The sequence below is a fragment of the Rhincodon typus genome, unplaced genomic scaffold (genome assembly GCF_021869965.1).
Source record: "Rhincodon typus isolate 14 unplaced genomic scaffold, sRhiTyp1.1 hic_rhity00000457, whole genome shotgun sequence".
Lineage (NCBI taxonomy): Eukaryota > Metazoa > Chordata > Chondrichthyes > Orectolobiformes > Rhincodontidae > Rhincodon > Rhincodon typus.
Window position 1 is genome coordinate 3,140 of NW_025966095.1, and position 16,142 is coordinate 19,281.

Below are 16,142 nucleotides of genomic sequence, written 5' to 3' on the forward strand. Positions count from 1 at the left end.
CAGCGCATCAAGTGAAAAGGAAGGATTTTTGTTGTCTGATCAAAACCTCACGTGTCATGGCACTAACAATGTAACCAGGTTCCTTCTAAACCCACAACCTCTTCCATCTAGAAGGACGAAGGCAGCAGATACATGGGAACACCACCCCCTTCAAGTTCCCCTCCGAGCCACTCACGACCCTGACTTGGAAATATATCGCCGTTCCTTCACTGTCGCTGGGTCAAAATCCTAGAATTCCCTCCTAAATAGCACTGCGAGTATGCCTACCACAAATAAACTATAGACGGCTCACCACCACATTCTCAAGGGCAACAGAGGACATCCTGTGAAAAAAAAATTAAGGAAAACAACAGGAATATCAAGGTTGCAAACGAGCATTCAGTGATAGGATTGTGCAAAAAAGAAACCTGGCATATTTGCTTTAATTTAATGAGCTGCAAACTATTGCAAATACCTGTGTTTGAGGTCAAACCTTACATCTAGCCTGAAATCTGTTCAGGAAGTCAGCAATCTGATTGGCCATTCAGTAGGCGGGTGAACTCTGATGGTTCCACTTTAAAAGAATGAGTGAATGAATGCTCACTGTGTCTGGGATTAGCTGCTCACTCCGGGACATAATTGAAGTGTATCGGAAGAAGCACAGTCAAAAACGTTGCTCATTTCTTCTCGTGAATAAGCCTGGCTCTGAGACAAATGTCAACCAGTTGATGTGACGGGGGATCTACGTACAATAGCCTTTCAAGCAACAGCGATGAACCTTTTAAATATTAAGCACCTTGCGATTAGAGGCAGGATATGGATCAATTTTTGGCATTTACTCGAATCGCAGGTTAAAAGAGGTGCAAAATGCTTGGCTGTGAGTGTTAGATGTAAGTCCGTGCTCAGTATACTGTCCCACAATTAGATTTGAGAGTGTAATTCAATAGAGAATGGTATCTAGCATTGCAATATAGTTAGGTTTAAGTGATTAAGTGATGGCTGCTGTAGTTTGACCAGACCATCCATCACATTTAAACAACAAAGGAGGGGAGGGCGACATAGTTTGCGCTGAAAAACCACAGCAAAGTCCCTTTACTTCACTTCGAATTTTGACAATTAACCATTTATAAAGCCGCCTGATTGTGCTTCTATCAATCAGCATCCGTCCCCTTTATTCTCTCTGAAAGGGGCTAGACAGTTACCAAGGGCCTTTCGTTGGATTAATCCGTAGGCAGGAAACAGAGACCGATGGATGCCAGAGATGTCAAAGCAGGAAATGCTTGTGGTTGTAGCCATGGCTACCATCTTTTATGTGGGAGCTTTTGGGGAGAACATCAGAGCTGCAATGTCCCCCTCCATCGGAGCTGGAGGGAAAGGGGGAATGAAGGCCAAATAATTGGATGGATTGGCCCAGAGGATACTCTCCACCCCCTTTCACGACACCTCGCACAAATTGAGAAGGTCCTTGGTCGACTTTCTTCACCCATCACCCAAATAAGAGCCTTAATGTGGTCAATTATTAGCCGCTTAAAGACCTTTGACCACTTGCCCAAAGAGGGTTCCTGTGGTGTGTCCGTGGTGTCCCTACCTCTGAGCTAGGAGGTCTGGGCTCAAGTCCTGCCTGCTCCAGAGGTAAGTTGGTAACATCTCCCCAGCCAGGCCAAGAGGGGAAAACGACCACTGGCCTAATCGGCTGTCCTCTCAGCAGCTGAGAAAAGAGTGTGTACTCCCGACTGGGAAAGTGCATTGATGTACTTGCCAGATTGGAGGTAGGACTTCAATGGGGTTAAGGATGGAGGTGCTCAATGGCTCCAATGAGGCTCAATGTCCCTCATCGAGTGACACAACTTCATCTTTCAGTTCCATGCTTTGCACCCCTCTTTGACTCAACACCGAGGCCTGTCATCTCGCCCTGACAGAGGGGCCCTCCGTTGTGGTGAAACTGGTGGACAAGGCTGGAAGTCTCTTATCTTGCCCCCAAGTGTGGCAGCTCCCATTTCTGGAGTTGTAGGGGGGGAAGCTGGGAGGTTCACAGAAACCTCTATGATTGGATCTCTCTGATCGTCTTTAATAAGTTAAATTGGAGACCACAACAAATTAACGCCAACTGGGCTATCGCGGATCGGAGTCCTGAGAATCAGGGTGATCGTTGTTTGTGATGCTGACTTCAATTAATTGATCAATTAGTCAATTAAAATACAAATCGTAAATCTGGGAGATAAAGCTAGTCTCAGTATTGGTCACCATGTGTCACCTCCAACAGAAGGATAAGAGACGAAATGTCCTTGTGACCCCTCTCCACCCACCCTTCCCTCCTGGCTCCAGTGGCAGAACCCTGGACGTGTGGGTGAGGAAGGAGAGAAGTAGGGTATGTACATGTAGACTCAGAGGGCCCCTCCAGTCATGGTGTTGATTTGTTTGACAACCCTCACATTTGGGACGTTGCACGTTCTGCTTACTCTGTGGCTCATACACACAAGCATATGCTAGCTGTCTTGCGCAAACAATACAGGGAAACGTAGAAAATAGGAGCAGGAGAAGGCCAATCGGCCCTTCGAGCCTGCTCCACCCATCCAACATAATAATGGCTGATCATCCAACTCAGCCCCCTGTTCCCACTTTCTCCCCGTGTCCCTTGATCCCTTTAGCCCTAAGAACTATATCTAACTCCTCTCGAGACCCTGATGGAAACATGCTCCCCTTTGTGACTGAATTGCTTAATGTAAGCCCAGGAATAGTGCCCAGTGCCTGTGAATGCCCAGCTGATTCAAAATGTAGGTAATCATTACATCTCTGGACCAGAGCTTTAAATCTCTGTCCCTTAGACCTTGTACTATCGGTGAATGGGAGACACTTCTCATTTACTGTCTTATACAAACATGCCATAAAATTGTACATTCCTATCAGACCTCCCCTTCACTCCCTGTGCTCCTGGAAAGGGGCAACATCTAATTGAGGGGTTGGGGGAAGTGGGGGTGATGTTGGAGAGGCATGTGTTCTGAGTCCAGAAGTAAAGTGAAGCGGTTCTTACCTCGTGGATTTCCTTCAGATTTTTTCTCGTCTCGTAAAACCCAGAACCAAATTGAAATAGTGGGTCAAATATAAGGCACAGAACCTGATTAAAAGTGTGCTCTAGTGGTGCAGTGGTAGTGTCCACACCCCATGGACTGGGAGGCCTGGGTTTGAGTCCCGTCTGCTCCAGAGGTGTGAGATAACATTACTGAACAGATTTATTAGTGGGGAAAAAAAAGAAAGGCAGCTTCTGAGGGCCATCTTATGGCACAGTGGTAGTGTCTCTATCTCTGGATCAGGTGGTCTGGGTTCAAGTCCCACCTGCTCCAGAGGTGCGTAATAACATTTCAGAGCTGGTTGATTAGGGGAAAAAAGAAAGTTTAAAATATTTAACTTGCCTCCTGGGAGCTGGATGGTTGTGGCCAGAGTTGCCCCCATTATAACCAGACTGGGCTAGGAAGGTCAGGATTCTGATTTAAACCACTTTAATCTCCCACAGGCCCACGTTGGTCTGGGTTTTGGTGTGGAAAATAAACCCCTACCACCATCACAACCTCCTCCTCTACCCCCTCCCTAAAGTCTCACTGACTGCTCGTTTCATCCCTTTGAGTCACCACACAGAAGAAAGATTTAGGCCCTAGTGTTTGACATTTTGTCCGCTTTGGCTCTGAGGCGTGGTAAAGTGCCAGAAACGGTTAAGATTCTCCAGAGAATTCATTTGGCAGCAAACGTCCGACAAGCCTGCTGTGTTGCAGAACAAATATTTGTCTTTTCTTTAATTGCCTGCGGTCAACTGGAGAGGACTTTCTGCACAGTGGAAACCAGTGATGTTCTGAGGCATGGACAGTACGAGGGACTTCAACTAATAGGAAGTGGAGGCCAATATAATCGACTCGGTTAGCTGATTTCTCAACATTTTCTGAAGAATTGTCATCCATTTTTAACCAACCACTAACCACGTGGTTACAAGTCCCTGACATTGTTCACCTTCATCTATCGCTTACAAGATTTTCTGTCAGAATTCACAGGCTTTTGGCACAGTTTCCGTGCATGACTGGTCAGCATTCCGATCTCCTTTCTGTACGTCACTGCCTGTGGCATACGGAGGCACTTTATGGAATTCTGTACACCGCTTCACTCTTTTCCCCACAACCAGGGATTCCCAAAGTGGGAGCAAATTACTGCAGATGCTGGAATCTGAAATCAAAACAACAAATGCGAGGAGATCACAGCAGATCAGGCAGCATCCGTGGAGAGAGAGCCAGCTAATGTTTCGAGTCTAGATGACTCTTCATCAGAGTTGACATCACGTACTCCACAGATGCTGCCTGACTCGCTGTGATCTCCAGCAGTTTTTGTTTTCAGTCCCAAAGTGGGGTTCAGGACATCACAGGATGGGATTGTGGGTTTGCAGGCTCCAAAGCGACTATGGCTGTCATCGAGTTCTGGCCGAGACTGGGTCCCTACTTCCAAGCTTCATCATGGCACCAGCAGGGCAGAGGAAATTCTTCAAGGGTGTCCTCAAAGACTCCCTCAGGAAATGGAACATTCTCACCAACTCAAGGGAACTTTTTTCCCCAGGACTGCCCGAACTGGAAACGAAGCAACTGGTGAAGGCGCCCACTATCTCGAGTTTCTCCAGCAGGCCCCAGGTGGAGGCCAAGCACAAATAGTAGAAAGAGCATGTGTGAAAGAATGGGATGGCATGGTGGTTCAGTGGTTAGCACTGCTGCCCCTTAATGCTAGGGACCCGCGTTTGATTCTACCCTTGGCTGACTGTCTGTGTGGAGTTTGCACGTTCTCCCCGTGTCTGCGTGGGTTTCCTCTGGGCGCTCCGGTTTCCTCCCACAGTCCAAAGATGTGCAGGTTAGGGTGGATTGGCCATGGGAAATTATCTGTAGTGTGTGGGTTAGCCAGGTTATGGGGATACAGTGGGCAGCTGGGTCTGGGTGTGATGCTCTTCAGAGGGTCAGTGCAGACCTGATGGGCTGAATGGCCTCTTTCTATACCATAGGGGTTCTATGAAAACTGGAACTTCCCACCCAAACTCTTAAGCAAACACTACCTGCCCCTCCTGTGGCAGGGTGAATAGATCTAGTCTGGTCACCCCATAACCCACAAACCCAGAGTGAAAGAAAGTTGGTTAAGGGATAAATATTGGCCAGGATGCCTGGGATAACTCCCCGACTGTTCTTTCAAATGACTGCCATCGAACCTTTCACTCAAACCCAAGCAGGAAGGCACAGTCTCTGATTCCATCTCACCTGAAAGTGTCTGAGACCACTTTTGGAATACTGCGTTTAATTCTGGTCTCCCAGATATACAAAACACGTTGTTAAACTAGAAAGAGTTCAGAAAAGATTTACAAGGATGTTGCCAGGGTTGGAGGGTTTAAGCTAGAGGGAGAGGCTGAACAGGCTGGGGCCATTTTCCCTGGAGCGTCGGAGGCTGAGGGGTGACCTTAGTGAAGTTTATAAAATCACGAGAGGCATGGATATGGTGAATAGACAAGATCTTTACCCCAGGGTAGGGGAGTCCAAAACTAGAGGGCATAAGTTTAAGGTGAGAGGGAAAGATTTAAAAGGGACAACTTTTTCACTTAGAGGGTGGTGCGTGTATGGAATGAGCTGCCAGAGGAAGTGGTGGAGGCTGGTACAATTACAACATTTAAAAGGCATCAGGATGGGTACATGAATAGGAAGGGTTTAGAGGGATATGGGCCAGATGCTGGCAAATGGGACTAGATTTATCTAGGATATCTGGTCGACATAGACTGATCAGACTGAATGGTCTGTTTCTGTGTTGTGCAACTCTATGACACCTCCAAAGGTGCTGCACTCAAGTCTGAGCCTTAATTGTTTTAATCAAATCCAGAATGTTGAGATTCAGAGGTAAATGTGTGACCAATGGAGCTGCACATTAGGAGGAAAGAAAAACACCCGAGAGAGATAGATGAGACTCAGATAAACCCAAAGATAATCCAGAAAGGAAGTTTCATATAGCAGAGCAATATTGGTCGAAAAGGGGGGAGTTGAAAGTCTTTCCTGGGATTTGTGAAATGGTTGCCCATTGTTAATTGGCTCTTAAGAAGGTGATAGTGAGCTACTTCTCAAAATGCTACAGCCCATGTATTGTAGGTACATATAGGGACGGGTTCCAAGCCTTTATTTACAAGATCAATCTGTAAGGGTAACCAAAGTGTTATTGTGATCACAGGAGATTTTGACTATCCAATTATTTAATGGATTCTGTGGTGGGGAGAAGTCTGTTGTATCAACAAGTTATGGTTAAAAATCAGTCTTCTTGGGAAGTTCCAGACAGTACAACTTAACTGTTACCACATAGAGTCATACAGCACGGAAACAGACCCTTTGGTCCAACCAGTCCATACTCCCAAACTAAATTAGTCCCACCTGCCTGTGCTTGGCCCATATCCCTCCAAACATTTCTTATTCATGAGCTTATCCAAATGTCTTTTAAACATTGTAACTGTGCCCACATCCACCACTTCCTCTGGAAGCTCATTCCACACACTAACCACTCTGTTTAAAAAAAACTCCTCATATCTTTTTAAAATCTTTCTCCTTTCACCTTAAAAATATGCCCCTTAGTCCCCCACCCTAGGGAAAAGACACTTGCCATGCACCTTATCTAAACTCCTCATGATTTTATAAACCTCTGTAAGGTCACCCCTCAACCTCCTACGCTCAAGTGGGAAAAAATGTCTATCTGTGATCCTTCAACAAGACCTGATCTCCATCTGGGAGACATGTCTGGGCTTTGTGCAGTCATCAGATTTTTGATTTTCTTTAATGAGTTAAATTAATCCTGCTGATCATTAAACCATACTCGATTTCAGAAGAGCTGAATTTTCTGCTTATGAGTTGGTAATGCTGCATTAGGGTAGATTGTTAAGGTAAAAGAAAATAGCTACAAGCAGCAGAATAGAGTTCAGTTATTTCTGTGCTGTGAGATAAGGAAGTCTTTTAGGTTGCTAGGATATTGAGGACAGTTCACGTAGCTCAGACATGTGCAGGTCTGCGGGGAAATCAGAATTAAAAAAATTATTAGCTAAAAAAGGAACAATTGTCATGAGAGAATAAAAGCAGCTGAATGGAATAAAAAACCTATATTCAAAATTCTAAAAAGGCAAGGGGATAAAGGGTCATCAATGTTTATGGTATCAATTATAAGACTTAGTACTGTTGTTTAGAAGTCAGAAAACAATTTGAAAAACAACAGCGGTCCTTTGACAGAGTCAAACGGGCAGGGGGGGAACTGAAGATAACATCTGGATGATGAGCTAAGTACATGTTTTGCATGAGGTTTCATGGAAGATGCTGAGGTCCTGGAACTACACAGTATGTGCATCTAAATTAGCTTCAGTGGAGTCAGCAGCAGAAGTGATCTCAGCTAAGACTCAGACCTTGATGGTGAACGAGAGAAAACCTGATCTCAATTCCCCTCCCCGCCCCCCCGCCACCGCCAAAATGCTGAATGAAATAGAATAGAATAGTAATTTATTGTTCCTTGTAAATAGCAAGAGTTGCAGATGCTGGAGTCAGAGAGGAGCTGGAGGAACACAGCAGGTCAGGCCGCATCAGAGGAGCAGGAAAGTCCACGTTTCGGGTCGGGACCCTTCACCCGTCCTGTGGCTTAAGTAAACTGGCCTGAGATTCATTGATTTGGTGTGAAACCTTCGCAATTGGTGAACCTATTCCATGAATTAATGAATAAGCCTATTCATTGCTCTAATCCAACCAAATCTTTAATGAAAACCAAAAGAATTGCGGATGCTGTAAATCAGGAACAAAAACAAAGTTGCTGGAAAAGCTCAGCAGGTCTGGCAGCATCTGTGAAGGAGAAAACAGAGTTAACGTTTCGGGTCTGGTGACCCTTCCTCAGAACTTTAATGAACTAATTAGTAAAATTTGATCACATGCGATTCAAGTTGAGCTTGTCAACTAGATACAATATTAGCTTAATGGCAGGAGAGAAAGAATGATGGTGGCAGGTTGTTTTTCGGACTGGAGGCCTGTGACCACATGGTTTCACAGGGATCGGTGCTGGGTCCAGTTTTGTTTGTCATTTATATAAACGATTTGGATGAGAAATATAGGAGGCATGGTTAGTAAGTTTGCAGATGACACCAAAATTGATGGTATAGTGGACGATGAAGAAGGTTATCTAAGATTACAGAGGGATCTTGATCAATTGGGTCAATGGGCTGAGGAGTGGCAGATGGAGTTAATTTGCATAAATGTGTTAGTATATTTTGGTAAAAGAAACAAGGGCAGGACTCATTCAATTAAAGGTAGGGCCTTGGGTTGTGTTGTAAACCAGAGAGACCTAGGGATTCAGGTACATAATTCTTTGAAGTTTGTGTCACACATAGATAGGGTGTTTAAGAAGGTATCTAACACGCTTGCCTTCATTAGTCAGATCTTTGAGTATAGGAGTTGGGCTGTTGATGAGGTCTCTTCTGGAATACTGTATCCAGTTCCGGTTGCCTTGTTATAGGAAGGATATTATTAAGTTGGAGAGGGTCAGAAGAGATTTACCAAGATGTTGTGGGAATGGAAGATTTGAGTTATAAGGAGAGGCTGGATAGGGTGGCACCTTTTTTTCCCACTAGACGAGGTTAAGGGGTAACCTTATAGAGGTTTATAAAATCATGAGAAGTATAGAGAAGGTGAATGGATTCCCCTGGGGTGGGGGACATTCAAGAATAGGGGGCATATTTGTAAGGTGAGAGGAGAAAGATTTCAAAAATACATGAAGGGCAATTTTATTTTACACAGACTGTAGTTTGTGTGGAGTGAACTTCCAGATGAAGTGGTGGATGCAGGTAGTTACAGAGTTTAAAAGACATTTGGATAAGTACATGAATAGGAAATGTTTGTTGGGATATGGGCCAAACACAGGCAGGTGGGGCTAGTTTAGTTTGGGGTTATGGTCGGCATGGACTGGTTGGACCGAAGGGTCTGTTTCCATGGTATATGATTCTAAGTCAAGGAACAGCCTTAGCCTCATCACTGACCCTGATGGAACACACCACAGAATCCTTCGCTATCTCAGGGGGCTGTCCAGGCTCAGTATTTGAGTATATTCAAAATAGGGATTGTTAGATTCCTCGATATTAAATGTATCAAATGGGAATAGTGACTTGAAGTAGATCGGCCATGATCTAGTTAGATGGCAGTGCAGGATCAAGAATGGCTTCTTTCCAATCCTACTTTCCACCTAAATCCCTTCCCATCAAATGAGGACCCTCTGCTTTGGCATGGTGGCTCAGCGGTTAGCACTGCTACCTCCCAGCACCAGGGACCTGGGTTTGATTCCACCCTCGGGTGACTGTCTGTGTGGAATTTGCACATTCTCCCCACATCTGCGTGGGTTTCCTCTGGGTGCTCCGGTTTCTTCCCACAGTCCAAAGATGTGCAGGTTAGGGTGGATTGGCCATGCTAAATTGCCCATAGTGCGCAGGCCAGGTGGATCAGCCATGGGGAATGCAGGGTTACAGGGTGGTGGGCTGCTTTTTGGAGGGTCGGTGTGGATTTGATGGGCTGAATGGCCTGCTTCCACACTGTATTCTATGATTCTATGATTCCCAAATCATAATTAGTGAACCAACAACGTATCACTCTTACAATCCATAAAGATTGAATGGTCTTTGATGGTTTTCTATGTGGGGCACTTAATTGGAGGTGTTTTTGGAAGCCAATCTCACTAATACAGTGAATCTGACTTGAACCATTCATTCATTACCTTGGCTGCTTGCTCAAACTGGGTTACATGTGACAGGGTCTCTATCTCTTGAAGCCTGAGCCGAATGCCAGACAACATCGAAAGGGTAGAAATCACAAGGAAAGACACAGGAGGGAGGCCAGTTGATAACTCATTTAAAAATAACTCTTGGAAAGTTGGCCAAAAGGTTGACCAGAGTCCTCAGACACAGACCTGCATCCTGATTAAACTCACTTGGATGTGGCAGCAGATTTCCAAAGGTCTGTCTAACCCATTGTCTACTAATTTCTTAGTGGTACTCCTTGATGGTCCACATCAACATCGTTCAGGGGCACAAAGCCTGTTTTTTTCAGCATCTTTTTCTTTGAGAGGGGGGAGATGGGAGGGTATACCATTCTCCATACCCTGTACGCTAACAGAGTCTTTTGCTTTGTCAATATCAAGGAAGTGAAAATGTTTTAAAAACACAGCAAAAGTAAAATCACTTCTTGAAACGCTTCTTAGGCATCAAAGAACCAGCTTTCATTTATTAATTTTTCTTTTTCAAGTTTTAATATACCATACACATTCATCCGTCAAACATCATTTAAATCGCTTCACTTTAGCACAATACAGGTAATCCCCAACTTACAAACGCTTGTAGTAACGAACAAGATCCCATGTTAATATTAATTCTAAGGATTCGACCTGCGAACATTTGGCCGTACTTACGAAAGAATATTTTGTACTGTACTGTATCGTGTTTGGTCTTGTGTATAAATCGATTTATGAATGTACTCAGAACTTGTTTGTAACCTGGGGACTGTCTGTAATTTATAAACTTGAGGTACTTGATCTTCTTCACAAAAAGAACTGCTGTCACCAAGCACAATCTCTACAGACAGTGCCAAATATTTACTTTGGGAAAGTTATTGATATGTATAGATTCCAAAACATAGAGTGCCAGACTGATGCACAGCTAAAGGTGTTGCTTCACCATTTCCACATTAACAAGATACAATGCAGTAACAAATGATTGTGCTCATTAAAGTCCTGCGGAACTGAGTGCATTTCTTTTTATCGTCTTAATCAACTCGCCTTGAAATTAGAAAATTTTGTTCCGCGTTGGCAGCTTGCTCTGTAATCCTGAAGGAAGTGTACTAAAGGTCCAGTTAGCTGGCAGCATATAACTTTGTAACAGTTTGCAAATCAAACCAAAACGCAGAGCTGCAATGTTCAGCAAATTTGACAGAAAAATAATGCTTCTGCAAGCAATTTGTATCATTTACTGCGAAGCTATCAAACCACCGCTGACAATGGGTTGTTGTGTGAAGCTGGCAGCTTGATCTGCAAAATGTGTGTTAGAAGTTCGTATCGGTTCTGGTCTTTTGAACTGAAACTCCCTGGAACATGGAGTCATTTAGATAAGATATCCAGTTTAAATATATAAACCTGGCAGAAAGTGACAAAGACAAGTTCAGAGGCTGCAATGCCAATTATTATTTTTGGGAAAAGCCAAGGTCCCTATTAAAATGATAGAGGCATCACCATTCAACACTGACTAGAATGAAGATGCTTTGGTCATTTTCCTGCCTATTGTGGTTGATTTTACACGTGATTTGAACTGTCAACTAGCCTCCCGCACTCACTGCATTTTAGTGGAGAAATCCTGCTGTTACTGAGAGATCCTGTTGGAGTTTCAATCCCAATTTCTGCTTGCTGCATGTTCACAGACACCCACTTTAAACAGATTCTGTTCCTAAAATAAAAACCGAAAGAACTGCGGATGCTGTAAATCAGAAACAAAAACAGAAGTTGCTGGAAAGGCTCAGCAGGTCTGGCAGCACCTGTGGAGAGAAAATCAGAGTTAATGTTTCGGGCCCAGTTCTGAGGAAGGGTCACTCGTCCCGAAACATTAACTCTGATTTTCTCTCCACCGATGTTGCTAGACCTGCTGAGCCTTTCCAGCAATTTCTGTTTCAGAGTCTGTTTCTTGTCAGCCCATTTATATAGATTCTGTCTGTTGTCATCTTATTTTAAATAGATTCTGTTTGTTGCCAGCTCATTAGCTGACACAGTAGTGCTTGTGGGTACTCTGCATCTAAATTGGTTACAACTCTCCACATTGCCCATATGGTTTAATGGAAGCAAAAACACAATTCAAATGGTTCACCCTCCATTAAGTAGCTACAAAGGTGCAAAATATTTTTGCAATCACTGTCCTCTCCTTTCTCAAGCTGGGTTCTGACTCCAAAACTAAAAAGTTTTAGCATGTGCAAAATAAAAATGTATACCTCAGCCAGCGTTTCAGTTAACAAACCAATAAAACCAGCTGTAACACCACAGCAACCCTTGACAATGATTAAAGAGGCATTTGGAACTGTTGCTATACACACAGTTGTTCAAAAGAGAGTTAATCATTTAGCAATGGGATTTGATAAACGATACCGGGCATTAATGTCAATTTGTGATGTTTAAGGATCCATGGAGGGTTTGGACGAGAAGTCAGCTCGCGATGTGACCGAACTTCATCATTCGTTCTGTTCATGTCACGTGTTGTTGTGATCTGATTGAGAACAGGGTGGAATCAGAAACTCTTGAACAGTAATTGGACAAAGAAAGGAGAATGGGCAATGGGGACAGACACAGGGAGGGAGATAAATTGTCAGGTGAGGGCAGCATTTATTAAAACATACAAGATTCTTAGGGGACTTGAATTAATAACCTCAAAGCAAAAGGTCGCAAATTTAAGACAGAGATGGGGAAGGAATTTCTTCTCTTGGAGGGCAGTGAATCTGTGGAATTCTTTACTGCACAAGGCTGTGGGAGCTGGCTCATTAAGGACATTCAAGCTGAGACACACCAATTTTTAATCAGTAAGAGCATCAAGGACAAACTCAGAAATTGCTGGAAAAGCTCAGCAGGTCTGGCAGCATCTGTGGAGAGAGAAATCAGAGTTAACGTTTCGGGTCGAGTGACCCTTCCTCAGAACCAAGGGAATCAGGAGAATCGGGGAAAAGGCAGGAAAGCGGAGTTGAGGATTATCAGACCAGCCATGATCTTACTGAATGACGAAGGAGACTCGATGGGCTGAATGGCCTACTTCTGCTTCGGTCTTATAGCACAAGTTAACTCGCTCACCCTGATTCACATTGTCTCTCTCTCTCTCTCTCTCTGTCTCTGACAATGAGCGGAACTGACGAGTTCTCTTCCTCGTGGTTCCCGCTTAGCTGGTCCATGTTGCCTTGCAAGGAGAGACGAGTTACAAGTGGGTAGAAAATAACAACAAGAAAAAAAAAGAGATCAACCTTGAAAACTCTTAATTATCAGCCTGCATAGGCAGTGGCCAAAGCAAGCTGCTATTTACAAGGTTCACTTGTTTCCTAAGAAGGACTCTTTTTCAGAAGATGATTACAGTCTTCTGCAATTCATCAAGCTCCATTGATTGCTGCTGTCCTTTCTACCTCCCACACATTTTAATAAGCCCAAGAACGGTGAATTCTGATTAGCCAAGCTGTTCTGGAGAGAAGATGTATTTACCGTCACTCAAAACACGCTCCCTAAAAATTGATCTTTCTTTACCTTAACTGCACTTTGAAAGAAAATAACAATATGCCAAACGGTTAACTACATTCCGTCAAACCTAACATGGAAGCCCAGAGGTAGGTCATGCAGAACTGTCTCCCTTATTTTTGTCTGGCTTTGGCCAGATCTAAAGGTGGATAAAATAATGCAGAGAGAGGGCGAGGGAGAGAGAAGGGAGAGACACCCCAATTTCGCCTTTGCTCTTCGGAGAGGAATTGGTGGGGGGTTTTTTGGGAGAGGAAAAGTCTTGCTTCTCCATCGCTGCTTTGACATCCTTGGTGTGTCCCAGAGATTGAAACCAGAGGAGGTCATTCAGCCCCTTTACAGCCTGTTCTGTCATCAAATCCCTACAATGTGGAAGCAGCCCATACCCACCCTCTGAAGAGCATCCCATCCAGACCGCCTCCCCTACCCTACCCAAAAACCCTGCATTTCCCCACGTCTAATCCACTTAACCTACACATTCCTGGACAGTATGGGACAATTTAGCATGGCCAATCCACCCTTACCTACACACCTTTGGACTGTGGGAGGAAACCCACACAGACACGGGAAGAATGTGCAAATTCCACACAGACAGTCACCAGAGGGTGGAATTGAACCCAGGTCCCTGGTACTATGAGGCAGCAGTGCTAACCACTGTGCCACTGTGCCGTCCAAATGGCTAACCTGTTCCCTCAGTTCATGCACCCACCTTTGCAACTGGTGCCTAAATAAATAAATCTTTGGTGAACAGAAAATCGAACGATTCCAGGTTCGTAACGAACAAACGGCACAGGAAAAAGTGGAGGAGAGTTCGAATGTCTACCACCCTTTGTACCATGATGTGGTTCCCATCCTGAAAATCCTAACATTTAGTCTCTGCCCTGCTCAACTTCCATACCAGTTTCCACCTATCTATGGCAACGGTTGGCTTCAATATCATGAGAACTTTGGACAAGTCACCACTAAACCTTCTACAATCATGCTTTGCGTTATCTCTCCCCATAACTTAACCCGTTTCAGTGCCAGCTATCCTTCTCGCAAAACTAACTTGCACTCCTTCCAGTGCCAATGTGATTTTTGAGGTCTGGCATTCCGAACCGGTACAAGTGGCTCCAAGCATGGGGTCTAACCAGGCTTTGTATAGTTTTAGCTCCCCCCTCCCACTCTGGGTTCTACCACCAATGAAGTTTAGTGACTGAACGAAATGCAGGAAATTGCACAGCAAGCTCCCGCAAACAGCTATGCCACAGGGACTGGCAAACCTGCATTTTTAGCCTTGGCTCATTGGGCAGCACCCAACCTGTCCGGTTCTGGTCGCCCAGTTACAGGAAGGATATTATTGAGCTGGAGAGGGTTCAGAAGAGATTTACCAGGATGTTGCCGGGTATGGAGGGTTTGAGTTATAAGGAGAGGCTGGATAGGCTGGGACTTTTTTCACTGGATCATAGCAGGTTGAGGGGTGATCTTAAGGAGGTTTATAAAATGATGAGAGGCATGCATTAGGTGAAAAGCAGGTGCCTTTTCCCTGGGGTGGGGGATTTCAAGACTAGGGGGTGTATTTTTAAGGTGAGAGGAGAAAGATTTAAAGACATGAGGGGCACTTTTTTTTCTATACACAAAGAGTAGTTCATGTGTGGAATGAACTGCTATAGAAATTGGTGGATGCAGATACAGTTACAACGTTTAAAAGACATTTAGATAGGTACATGAATAAGAAATGTTTGGAGGGATATGAGCCAAATGCAGGCAGGTGGGGCTAGTTTAGTTTGGGATTATGGTTGGCATTGAGCGGTTGGACCGAAGGGTTTGTTTCCGTGCTGTATGACTCTATGTAGAGATGGGGATTGAAGGGTGAACACTGGCCTGCATTGACTCCCAGCTGCTCTTGCTTTGAGGCAATAGCCTGGCATTTTTATTTTACATTCGCCGAATTCTCATCCAGAAGACATCTTGTGTAGTGCCGCGACGCAGTGCTCTGGGGTAGGGGTGAGGCTTTGCGCATCATGATTGGAAAGTGAGGCATGAACCCCACAGCCTTGCATCATTGGAAGGGGAAGGGGCACTGCCCAATGAGTCAAGGCTAAACAGCAGCACGGAGGAGCAGAGGGTACGCTTCCTGGAGGTACTCGTTTGTACTGTTCGCCCTTCCCATCATGTGGGTATGTTTCTGTGAACTTTAAACCTCGGTCCGTGGACCATTAGCTGTGACACAACAACCGAGATGACCATATTTCTGAAAAAGGCCTGCTCTGCAGGGAGGCTGCGTAGATGCCATTTTAGATTCGATACAACCCGCTGTGCGCAATGTAGGAGAACCAATGGCTGTGCTGGGTTATGGAGACTGAAAGGGGAAGAAAGCTAGGCGAAAACAATGAGGGAGAGTGAATAAATATTGGGTGCAAACTCTACCTTCCCTCCAGGCAGCAAGATGGGGAAATAGTTGGGCAGGTTGGCTCTGGAGAGATACCTGGGCCCCTTCTCGCTCGCTCCCCCGACTGGCTGAAGCGGGGAGGGAAAATTTGACGAGAAAGGGAAATGACTGGACGGTTTGGCCCTGAAAAAAAGGATCTTTTCCAACCTCCCCCACCTTTTTGCCACCTCGCCAATTTAAGTGGCAGGGACTTTTGCCAGCAATTGTCAGAGAAAACAGCCATGCAAAGACCTCAATACAGCACCTCCCCAATCACCAGAGTTCCCAGAGCAAGGGGAAAAAAATGGCTGCTTTCCTGGACTTGGGCAACTGCGGCCTGTGTGTTGGGACAGAGGCCTTCACTCTGTCCCAGTCCGGGGTGGGGGGGCAGACAGAGACACGGATGGGATGGTAAGTAGGTACGCTCCAACAGCCCCCACTCCTG